Source organism: Xiphophorus couchianus, chromosome 11 (genome assembly GCF_001444195.1).
Source record: "Xiphophorus couchianus chromosome 11, X_couchianus-1.0, whole genome shotgun sequence".
Taxonomy (NCBI): Eukaryota; Metazoa; Chordata; class Actinopteri; order Cyprinodontiformes; family Poeciliidae; genus Xiphophorus; species Xiphophorus couchianus.
The window spans coordinates 3,752,870-3,764,504 of NC_040238.1; the positions used below are offsets into that span (position 1 = coordinate 3,752,870).

An 11,635-nucleotide genomic window follows, 5' to 3' on the forward strand; every position below is an offset into this window, starting at 1 on the left:
AGCTTATTGTCAAAAAGAAATTCTGATATTTGAACCCACTTTCCTTTTTAGTAGCTATATGTTGAATTGGTTAAAATAAAAAAGGGCATGAAGGCTGAGAGGAAGAATGACTAAAAATTAAAATACACTAACAATTAAGATATTTATTAATCACTAAAAGAGTTTTTTCAATATTTTGGTATCAAACTGATTTCAATTACATGTTGTGAATTTACATAAAATGAAAATGGTTCAGGAATAAATGTTTTATAGATGTTAAAAGTCAAATTATGATTAAAAAATGGTATGAAACCTGGTCACATAAAAAGCTGTAGAAAAGGAAAGTTGTTGTATACCACAGTAAGTGCAAAGTTTCTATACAATGTACTGATTATGTCTGAGCTAAGTTTTGTTTTCCTTCGGTTTAAGGTTTTTTAAAAAATAGTTTTAAAATCAGCAACAATAAATATCCTGTCATTCTATTTCTGAGTTGTGATTGTTTTTTAAACTTTCAAAACTATTCAAAAGACAGAAAATGCAAGCTGCTAAGGTTCTGTGCTGTGAAGAGTAACATCCCCCCCTCTCAAGTCCATGCTGTCAGTCTGCAGTGTGATGACCAAAGGAGCTGAAATTCCTAACTTTTCCCCATGCTGAAAGAGAAAAAATAAGGCAGCACCAGGGCAAGACGGAGCACACCAGAGCAAGGGCATGTCCTGTATGTCTGAGAGCCAGGCAGTCTCAACTCGATTGGGTTCTTTGTGGGAGGTCTGCATGTCTACCCGACTGCCAGGTCATTCTTCCTCTCTGCATATTTGGCCTTGACGTTCACACAGTGAACGTCCCCTGCAAGGTCACCCACTGAAGAGATCTCACTGATCTGTTCATCTGTCTGCTTGACCTTTAGATTGCCTCTTAAAATCTTATGGCTGCTGGGTCTGTTCCTTCAGAGGTTCCAAATTGTAATGTTCTGTAGTTTAGTAATAGTAATTTGTTGAATAAGATTAATAGAAACAAAACTATGTGACACTGTTTATATACTTAATTGTCTCCATATCATATTCAGCTACCTGATGTACAAACGATCACTGAACGTCTTCATCTCCTCTCCATCTATCTCAATAGTCAGGGATGTATTTAATCTTTTTTTCTATTTTAGATTATGCTGACTAGCGTTTGATCCCCCCAAAGGTAAAGATTAATTACATTCCAACTCCTCTTTTAGTTGTTTGTGCTACTGTTGTATTGGAGTATTAATTTAAAACATTGCAAAACTCCACAAAAAATAAATTGTTGATGCCTAAAATAAGCACATCTATTTACATAACACAAATTTACAACACAGCACATTTCATTCAAATATGGAAATATTCAAAGTCAATTACATACAATCCAAACTAATCCTAGTTATCAAACAATCCAATCAAGTTCAGTTTATTTTTAAAAATTGGTTGAAACACTTTCTAAAGAAAAGCAAGAAGATTATATCAAGCCATTGACTTTTAGCATTCACTCCTCCTGGACAGGAATGCAGACATAGTAGATTGTCTCTTGTATTGTGCAATTAACTTTGCAGTAATCCCTCATACTGGTTTTTCTCTCATACTAGAGAGAAAAACTCCTGTGAAACAGTAAGAAACTTCCAGCTGAACTGAGTTCAGTGTGAGCCTCCATCTGACTGGAAGTTTAAGAAGACAGAACATATACACAGAAAAGAACCAAAATCAATAGAAACAACACAGAAGCACTGATCTAGGTGTATATTTTATGTCAAAGTGAAATGTTAATGGAAGTAGTAACACCTCTATTGGTGTGTAGCTGGAGTTTTTTCAATAATAACCACAAGGTTTATGATCTAACTAAACTCTTTTCTTAGATGAACTCAGTAAATCCAGCACAGAAAAACAGCTAATTTGAGGCATGGCAGTTTTTACTTTTTTGTACAATTAACCTAAGTAATGTCTAAACTATTGCATAATAGAAAAACATGAGAAAAGGGAGGGAAATCATCATCCCCAAGTCTTCCTAGTTTGAAAACCTTTTTTTTTTTACTTCGTTAACGTCATTAAGTGGGAAGATATAACTCCCAAGTGATCAAACTACCAAGATTTTATAACCGCTCCAGAAAATACATTTGAACCAGATTAAGAGTTAAGATAGAAATGTACCTTTGTAAAGTACTCAGTGTTTTTTTTTAAGTTCAGTAAGTTGTGCATTTTGTATTTACTTGTACTGCTAGTGAAGTTTGGGTAGAATTTTTTCTCTTTGCACCTTTTTAAGTAACTTGACTCCTTTGTATGCTTTTTCTCCAATTCTCAAACATATAATAGGCAGCAGTTGACTTCAATAAAAAAAGTAGCTACTCTCCTCAAAATAACATAATAAAAAAAAGCCTTATGAAACTATTTCATAATGTTTATACAGTTTTCAAACCTTTACTTACTATGTTTTATTGGGATTTTGTGTGATCGGACAACTCAAGGGAGTACATTATTCCTAAGTGAAAGAAAAGGTTATTTTTCACAAATAAAATCTAATAAAGGTGCTGATTATCATCACAACAGGAGACCATTGAAAATCCAGATGTTTGCATGAGTCCATGAGATTGTAGTGTACAACAGAGCAAGGGAAAGTGTTCAACATTGAACAGCATGCAGTTTGGTCTTCAAACATTTTTCGATTTAATCTGAATAACAAAGAAGGAGCAAGAGCTGCTTTGCTGATTCAGCAGCTTCACAATCAGACAGAGACTGCCGTTTATTCCTCCAGGGGCTTCTGCAAATGTTGAAGGGTTACCAGGCAGCTGTGATACTTATGCCTCAAAACACAAAGAGTTCTGGTCACTGTTTGACCCACATTGCCCTCAGTGGAAGTAGAAGTCTTTCTACAGGACCACCTGCCATTGAGGAGGATATTCTCAGAAATCGAAACCTTCTGTAAAGTCAGACAAGCCCCATTAGGGCAGATCAAGCTCCCTGGGAAGCAGAGATCTTTTGTCACACTTCTAAAAGGCTGTCCCACAATAAAAGAGCGGATTTAATGGCTATCCCACAGCCTGGGAAAATACTAAATTGGGTGTTATAAAGCAATTCTGACAAGGGCACAAGAGCCTGTTTGAGTGTCAGCAAAAAAATGACAAATAGAAAAAGATTTTTTAAAAATCCTTTTTGGGGAACCTGAGGGCAACATAAGCTGACAGGCCATATTATAAACCACATTGTGACCAGCAACTTTACTGTTGATTGGATTTCTTTTTTTATTATAGCTATTCAAGGCATAAATCTTATATCTCAAGTCCAAGTCGAGTCTGAAAACTTTAAAGGAGGACTTATGTATTTATACATACTTTATACAACAATCAAGTACTGTCATTTGTTATGAAAAATCAACGTTAACAAATGTAATTTCGCATCATAACCATATCTTGACACCCAGACCTGCGGAAGGATCGACCTTTTCCGATACTCCTTCTCCACTACATCAACACAATACTTCCTATGTCTATTGAACAGTAAGTAGCTCTGAAAATTGTACAAGCTCCTGTAAAAATTCCAAGTTTTAAAAATTTCAAATAATTGAGGGAAACTACAAAAACATTTTTTGAGCTGGTGGTGCAAGAGCGCAACTCAAACTTAAAGTCATATAATTAACCTTTTAATTCAATTTCAGCATTCAGTTCAAATCAGCATTCCACATCTTGAAATTGTATTATTTGCCCACTTTGCTTTACAAAAGTATTTCAATCCAACAGACAACAGTGGCAGTTATTTACGTGTTCCTCTAACTGTTACAAAAACATGTTAGAATCATTTATACCTCAAAATTTATATTAAGAATAACGGCAACCACAAAGAATGTTTTCCTTTCTTGTTTCTCCCCTTGTGATTTGCTGTCAATCTGTTCAGGGTTACCCTGCTTCTCACCTGATCATGGTCTGGATAGGCTCCAGCCAACTCCCTGAACAATAAAAAGGTCCTATGGAAAGCAAATGAATGAATACAAAAGAAAAGAGAAACTCATTTGGCCTCAAAACTACCTGAGGGAGTTTAAGTAGATGTGACGAAAGACAAATGCGTTGCGGGGAAGATTAAAATGTGGTCTCTCTCAGTATGCACCTGCGGGACCAGAGCTCGTCATTACCACAAACTCTCAGAAGAAACAGAAGACGAGACAAAGAGATAAAAGGGAAAGCAGTGTAATACTTCAATGACTTTTACATCATTTCAACTTGCTCTGGGGAAAGCAGGAAGCCTTTAATAAAGAAGCAATGCAGCGGCAAAAAGTCTTCATATTCACTGAACATTTCTGTATGAAATAACACTGTTAAGAGTAATTAGCACACCTTGCAATGTTAATGTTAATTTGGTTTGCTTTAAGTGTAATTTTTATGCAGTTTCAGTGTGTATTCAGGGTAGCTGACAGTCTTTTTCACAATGCTGTCAAATGGACTAGTAGGTACGTAACAATGACAAACACAAACGCAGATCTTACAAAATTATTTGAAATGTGCAAATGAAGGACGGGGATTGGACCAAGAAGTGCACTGAGGACAGAGGTAAATGAGTTAGGCAGATGATTTGCAGGATAGAGAAGATGGCAAATTAATTTCTGTTATCTGGACACGTCAAGAGAGTCCAAAGGACGGTAAGTAGCTTGGCAGAGTATGTGGTTGGAAGGGAGTGGTGGCGTCTTGGAAAAACTGCGTTTCTCTCGGGTAGACTTGAGGTAGAGAGTGGACAGACAGGAGGCTGGAGGTTTTCACTGGTGAGCGGCCGGAGGACCAGTGAAGAGACAGAGGGAGATGGATCGGCAAGCTGCAAACCTGGCAGCACAGTGAGGTAAAAAGTGCATCATTAGATTATCCTGACAGGTCTCTGCTTTTATCAATGGGGCAAGAACAGAGTTTGTTCTTTGAGGTTTTAATTGTGTTGTATTTTATAGCATTTATTTATGATTGCTATTTTCTTTGTTTTGTATCGAAGTGTAAAATAAAATGTAGTTCAATTGATACAGAGTTTATTAAAACTGGTGTTTGGTATTTTGTTGCATCTAACAGAGCTGTATTTAGCCTTGTATGGTGTAATCTACAGCACACAACTAAGAATGTTCCACATGCTGTAGAACAGGGGTCTCAAAACACGTGGCCCGCGGGCCAACTGCGGCCCTCGGGACAATAGTTTGTGGCCCCCGCCTTAATATGAAAGTTTAATGTTAGTGCGGCCCGCGAGTTTGATATAATTGGCACTTTTCAGTGTTGTGTGCAGAGCTGAACGAACTTACCAATCACGGTGGAGTATATTGCTCTCGGGGGCGGGACATCAGCCGAGCCTATTTGCATTTTCTTTTTAAAGGTTTTATTGGCTCTAGTGGCCTTTATTTGATAGTTAATTGACAGGAAAGTGGGTAATGAAAGAAGGGGGAAGACATGCGGCAAAGGTCGCCAGGCCGGGAATCGAACCTGCGACAGCCGCGACGAGGACTAAGGCCTCCTTGTGTGGGTTGTGCTTAACCCCTACGCCACCACAGCACATCCCTATTTGCATTTTCTATTTGTCATTATTTGCATGCGGTACATGCGCAATTTCCGCGGCCGCTCCCGCTTCACGTGCTTCAGCATCCAGTCTAGACCTGGAAGTTGCTGATCAGTGTAACGTAATTAAGGTTAGGCGCTGTAACGCTTGGGTTGTGTTTAAGGGAGGAGAGGAGGCGGCAGATTCGTCAGGACGGTCAAAAACTCACAACCACACTAGTACTGGGAATTCCACAGTGTTGTCCTTTAATAAATGCGCTCTTCACCAACCTTACAAAGCCCGGTAGAACGGCTGCTATATTATCAGACATGAAAATTGAGCAGCATCCAAACAACCCGTAACATTACTAAAACGTTAGGGAGCTAACATGTCCGTCTAGCACGTTTCTCCCACGCTCTCTACAGAGAAGCCGTGGCGTATACTTCTGACATCATTAGCAATACTAGAGTATCTTAAAGAGACACTACACAATTACGGCTGTTACAGCACCTGACTACAGCCAAATATGGTAATAGGCAATCAGAAAGGTTCGGCTGAGGGGGCGTGCCGTGGTGGCGTAGGGGATAGCGAGACCTGTATTTGGAGGCCTTGAGTCCTCGATGCGGCCGTCGCGGGTTCGACTCCCGGACCCGATGACATTTGCCGCATGTCTTCCCCCCTCTCCTTCCCCGTTTCCTGTCAGCCTACTATCACATAAGAGACACTAGAGCCCACAAAAGACCCCCTGGAGGGGTAAAAAAAAAAAAAAAAAGGCCGTGTGTGTGAATGCGGCCCAGCCTCACCTAGACTCTACCTCCAGCGGCCCCCGGGTAAATTGAGTTTGAGACCCCTGCTGTAGAACAATATTAGATTACTTATGACCTTTCTCTAACACACTTAGCTGTGTACGGGTCGGTAGGGGGGTCCCACTCCTTGCACTCCCCAAAAGAAAAGAAAAAGAGTAAAGTCCCTTACAAGTTTTTGTCTCTCCATAAGCAGATTTTATGTTCTTCTATTGTAGGTGTTCTAAAGCAAGTCATCACGATTTATTTGGTGATTTTAAGCCCAAAAGTGTGCCTAGTATTTCCCAGCCCCCCTCAAAGGGGGGCTGGGAATCTCATATGTCCTATCTCATATGTCAAAATCACCGGAAAGGTGATTTTGGCTGATACCAATTTTTTTGTCCGAAATGATGCTCAATATAGCAAGAACGTTGTTGCGTTAACAGTGGGGTAACTACTGTTAATTGTAAACGTGCAGACATAACTTGGCAGGCCGGTCTGTCAATCAAACCTTTTTCACCGGAGAGCAAAAGAGGACAGTGGTTGATTATTAGACCTTTGCCAAGCTAGAAAAGATCGGTGGATAAGATCGGCTTCACATGTAAAAATCGGCCAATCACCCATCGCCCAAAATTAAGGAAATCAGCACTGATAAATTGGTGCCCGCCTACTTTTTACATTTAATGCGAACATATGGTGGGCTCCTGGTGGACTGCCCTGACCCCCTTATCACCGGGCATAGTGGGTTTTCTGAGGGAAACCTTGTAGAATCAAAGCATTTTCACAACTTTGTGGTGGGTAATTGTCTCTGTGACTGTGACATTAATGCAATAAGATTATTGTATCAAAATGACCAAAAGACAATATTTGTAACTTTTTTGTATGGCCTACATGAAAGCTTAGCTTTTTATAATGATGGGGTAAATCTAGGAAAACTCATCAAATTTCAAGTTGAAAAAAATATTTAGTGTTTTTTATTATTATTTATAAACTGTCTCGGGTCATTATGACCTGAGGGCAATAGGAAGGTTGAAACAAGAGTCATAGTTACACAATTTTCCCGTCTAGCTGTTGCATAAAGTGTCTCATTTTCCCACTCACTGGGTGCAGCTGAGCTTCAGTAAGCAGGTACTGAAGAGCACAAATGGGGACAAATAACCCAACATAAAACAAGTAGGTTAAAAAAATGCCCTTAAGGTAACCTAAAATGCTCTGGCTGGTTTGTCACATGCATATAGAATTTTATTCACAGATCTAAAGTCATAAATGCTAATCTCATTTAGACAGACAGGTTACTGGTTTCAAAGTATTAAAAAAGTCACAGTTTCAAAAAGACAGCACAGTATATTGATTTGTCTTGGCTATTAAAGCAGTAGAAACAGTTATTTTACGATATGTAAACCTCATCAGTTTAGGTTAATTATTCTGCATGCCATAAATCCTAAGTATGAACGCACACACTACAGTGGAAGGAAATTTCAACGTCACACCCATGATCTAAGAACAGCTTCTAAAGACAATTACACACTATAGAACTTACGGTTAAAGCTAATTGTTCCTTTAGAATAGCAGTGGCATAGCAACAGCTCATGACAAAGGGTGAAGATCAGTTTGCATTGCAGCAAACTTAAGAAGTAAATTGCCTATGCATCGACATCAAAGCAGACTAAAGAAAATGCAAAATACCACACATCTGTAATCACAATACCTTGATAACATAACATTTTTACCTAAGGTTATCACATCCTCATCATTTCCTGGGCCCATGCCTAATCTTATTATAAAATGTGGAATAAAAACAAGAAGAAAAAAAAAGGATCCCAAAACACAAGCAATAAAAACAAGTATAATCAACTTCCAGGTGAATGAGGTTTTGGATGAGCTGAAACAGTTTAGCAGACGAGCAAGTGTGCTCAATCAACCCTTCAGTGCACATTGGTATTCATAATTTTCAATCTCTCATAATATGGACTGTATTATTCATTTTGCTTGTTTCAGGCAACACAAATGTGAGCTCTAGATTAAAGCTTATTCATTGTGCATGACAAAACACGCTGTAACAGCTGGCTCGTTCAATTTTCATCAAACTTTTCTGCATTCAGTTGCCTCTTATTTACTTTATTTCCATGCCTACTAAAGCTATATTTTACCATAACTCAGATGTGTTTTGCTAAGTAGGCAAACAAAGAACTGCAGTAGTAGTTTATGATAAAAAAGTAGCATGTTTCTTTTGGCATACTTTGACTTTTTCTGTTTACACGGCATTTCACATCAAAGCAAAAAGCAAATAGGCAAACTCCTGCACTAATGTTATTCAATTAAACACAGTTATGCTTAACATAATATTTTCAAAGCAGAGTAAGGCTTGTTAATATCTGCCATTTTCATAATTCAGGCATCAGGTGCAAAAGCTGCCTGTGAGGTACAGGAAAAAAAATGCTTAAACAATAATGCATCACCTTTAACGCCTTTGTTTTTTCCACATGGGTCGTTTGTATCAAAATGAAAGTTATGCTGTTTGATAATGTGGGTGCCGAGGGTACAGTGGAAGAAAAACATCAGGAAGCAAATCGAACCAAATCTGATTAAACTCACATTAGCATATACAGAAATCTCATCAATCAAAGCTGCCTTCCTGAGCCAACTTCAGAAGGCTCAGCGCCAAAGGACTGTGTGGGTTTTTTAAGGTACAGTAAAAAAATTCATATAAAAATCCTTCTTAAACTAATGACCTTTCCTTACTACCTACAACTTAGCCTTTGATTTGACAGCTATTTGAATTCAATGATTGTTCTTATCCCAACATTAGCTTTGACATATTATTCCTCCTAGTTTCAATATAATGCTGGTAAAATGAAAGGGGAATAAAAAAAAGATATGTTGACCTTGGTAGCGTTGCAGTATAAGTAATAGGTGAAGAGGACAAAGTGAAAATTTTGTACAAAACAAAATTGTGGCTTGTCAAAGAAAAATGATTTTACGTAATTTACGTTCTTGATTCATTATTATGGAATACAAGAATTAATCAAGAGGTTAGATTAGAATGGACGAGGCTCTGGAAATGTTATTTTACAGACCATTGTACTACCAGTTTACAGGAAATGCAACTTGATACTTATATTGCATTAATATTTTTTTCTCAATCTTCTGAATAGATACTTTGTTTAAACCACTACGAATTTAGTTTAGCTAAATGTATGTCAAATACACTTGGAAAACTTGAACTACACTTGAACTAATTTTAAACAAGACCCTGATGCAGAATTTAAGTTTAAACAACACTTTAGGTCTAGAAAAAAATTAAAATACAATTAATTTGCATCGCATATGAAAAAAAACAGCTTTTCCTAGTACTGTCCTTTCAGTTATGGTGATTTGAACCACAATTTCACTCCATACCAATCCTCAATATTTCAGTTAAAACTTCAAATAAAACACTCAACCAATAAATAAACCATTGCAGGCCTGAATCAATACTTGGTGCATTGGAGCTAAAAACAAACAGTTTGTTTCCTTGCACAGCAAATAAAATACACAAACACACATTCATTGGTTTGGTTTTGTACTTACAAATCCTTCAGAGTTCGAGATTGGAACAGGAAAGGTAGATGTGGAAATTCCTTTAAAAATGGCGCTGAGCAGGTGATGTCAACTTGAACATCGAGATCCTTCATGGCAGCAGACTCACAAATGGGACCCAAACGGTCGAAAGGGAAACTTCTGTTGGTCCAGCAGGCCCAAAGGGAAGTTCATGGCCCGCTGTACACATTAACATGTCTTAGTATGACTCACATGTGTCTCATATTGAGCCATTAAGCCATTTAACAAGCCTCTAATGTTAGCACTTTAACATACAAAATTAGCTGCTACACCATTGTAATGGCTGCTACATCGCGCTAGCATGCTAAAAAACTATCTGCACTTAGCATGGTTTTCTTCTACACAGACAAAAGCATTTACCTTTCATATGCTTCCTAAAGTCTTTTACAGACAATAACTCTCCATTAACTGTTGTAATAGAAAGTTTTACTTTGTTTTCGCCCCACATCCGCTCCGCTGTTTGCGCTGCGGCTCGAACGCCTACCTACGTTTTACGCAGGGTACTATTAATCCCGCCCACTCGCATCTGATTGGGCAAAATAAAACGTTTCTTCCAATGTGAAAGAAAACGGAACGAGATTGACACTTTGCACAAATCAAAAAGTAGGTTGTGAACCTGCCACCGCTGCGCCCATGTACACCTTCAACAAACCTATGTAACATTCAATGAACATAGTAAAAACGATAAAGTCCTGTATAATCTGCTTAAGATAGATTTTCTTGAACAAATATGAACTATTTTCAAATATAATACATTTTTAAATGGTAAGGAATTTAAAAAATCTTAAAGAACAGATTAGTCATATTTTATAAATTTGTTTTTTTTTACTCATCAAAACCAAAAGAAGACTCTCAAAGTTTACAGAATGTATGTATCTTAACAAAATTATTTTTAGCAGTTGATGAAAGCCATATGGGGAAAAAAATGTCAAAATACATCAAATCTCTCTATGATGCTCCCAGAAGCACAAAGTGTGTAATCAGCACATTAATTTATTTGCATGAAGGTAAGTGAAAAACCTGTAGAAATGCAAGTCTCCACAGACTATTCTCACTTTTCCACAGCATAATACATAGCATAGTATTCAAATATGCTCAAAAGGTTATTTTGTATGTAAATCTGTTATGATTTTGTTCCACTTTGCTGTTGGTGGGCATACATACTATGTTTTGAACACTTCTCTATATGAGGATCCATGTATTTCACAGGTAGTAAAATTAGCAACTATGTGAAGCTAAAAAGTTTTGGGGTTTTTTCAGATGACTGGACGTAAAACAGAAATGTTAACTGAATCTTCACATTCAGTGGTATATGTGTTTATAGGTGGCAATTATACAGCAAGCAATCATTGTATAAAAAGTTTGCTAAGTTGTACAGAGGGCTCTTTCATTAACAAAATCGTTCACAATGAAAAACTCTCCTAAACAAATGTTACTACAGGCTCTTGTTTTTTAAGAAGAGAAAATTATTTAATCAAACATTTGCTTGAAAAATTTTCAATCTAGGAATTGTTAAAGAGATGTTGATTGAATAGATTTTCTACAAAAAGTTCTTGGACCATCAGCTAATGAAAAGCTTTCATTTATTTTGCTTAATTTAATCTCTAATCAAGTTTTAAAAAGAGGAAAGAAAAAATGCTTTCAGTTTAGAAATTATGGATTATTCTAATTATTAAGAAAAAAAACTGGTGGGATCCACCTTTCCTTCAGTAATTTTGTTGGCATTATGTACATGTAAACTGCATGAAAATTATACCTTTTTAATTT

The 11,635-nt window shown here is 37.3% G+C and overlaps 1 long non-coding RNA gene across 1 annotated transcript; it reads right to left on the reverse strand.

Moving 5' to 3' along the window:
* Positions 1-4,197: 4,197 nt before the first annotated feature.
* On the reverse strand, positions 4,198-10,463 carry LOC114152714 (uncharacterized). The gene is made up of 3 exons (XR_003597212.1): positions 10,229-10,463; positions 9,839-10,027; positions 4,198-4,798 (listed from the first exon to the last, which is right to left on the reverse strand). It is a non-coding gene; the product is annotated as an uncharacterized LOC114152714 (long non-coding RNA).
* Positions 10,464-11,635: the final 1,172 nt, after the last annotated feature.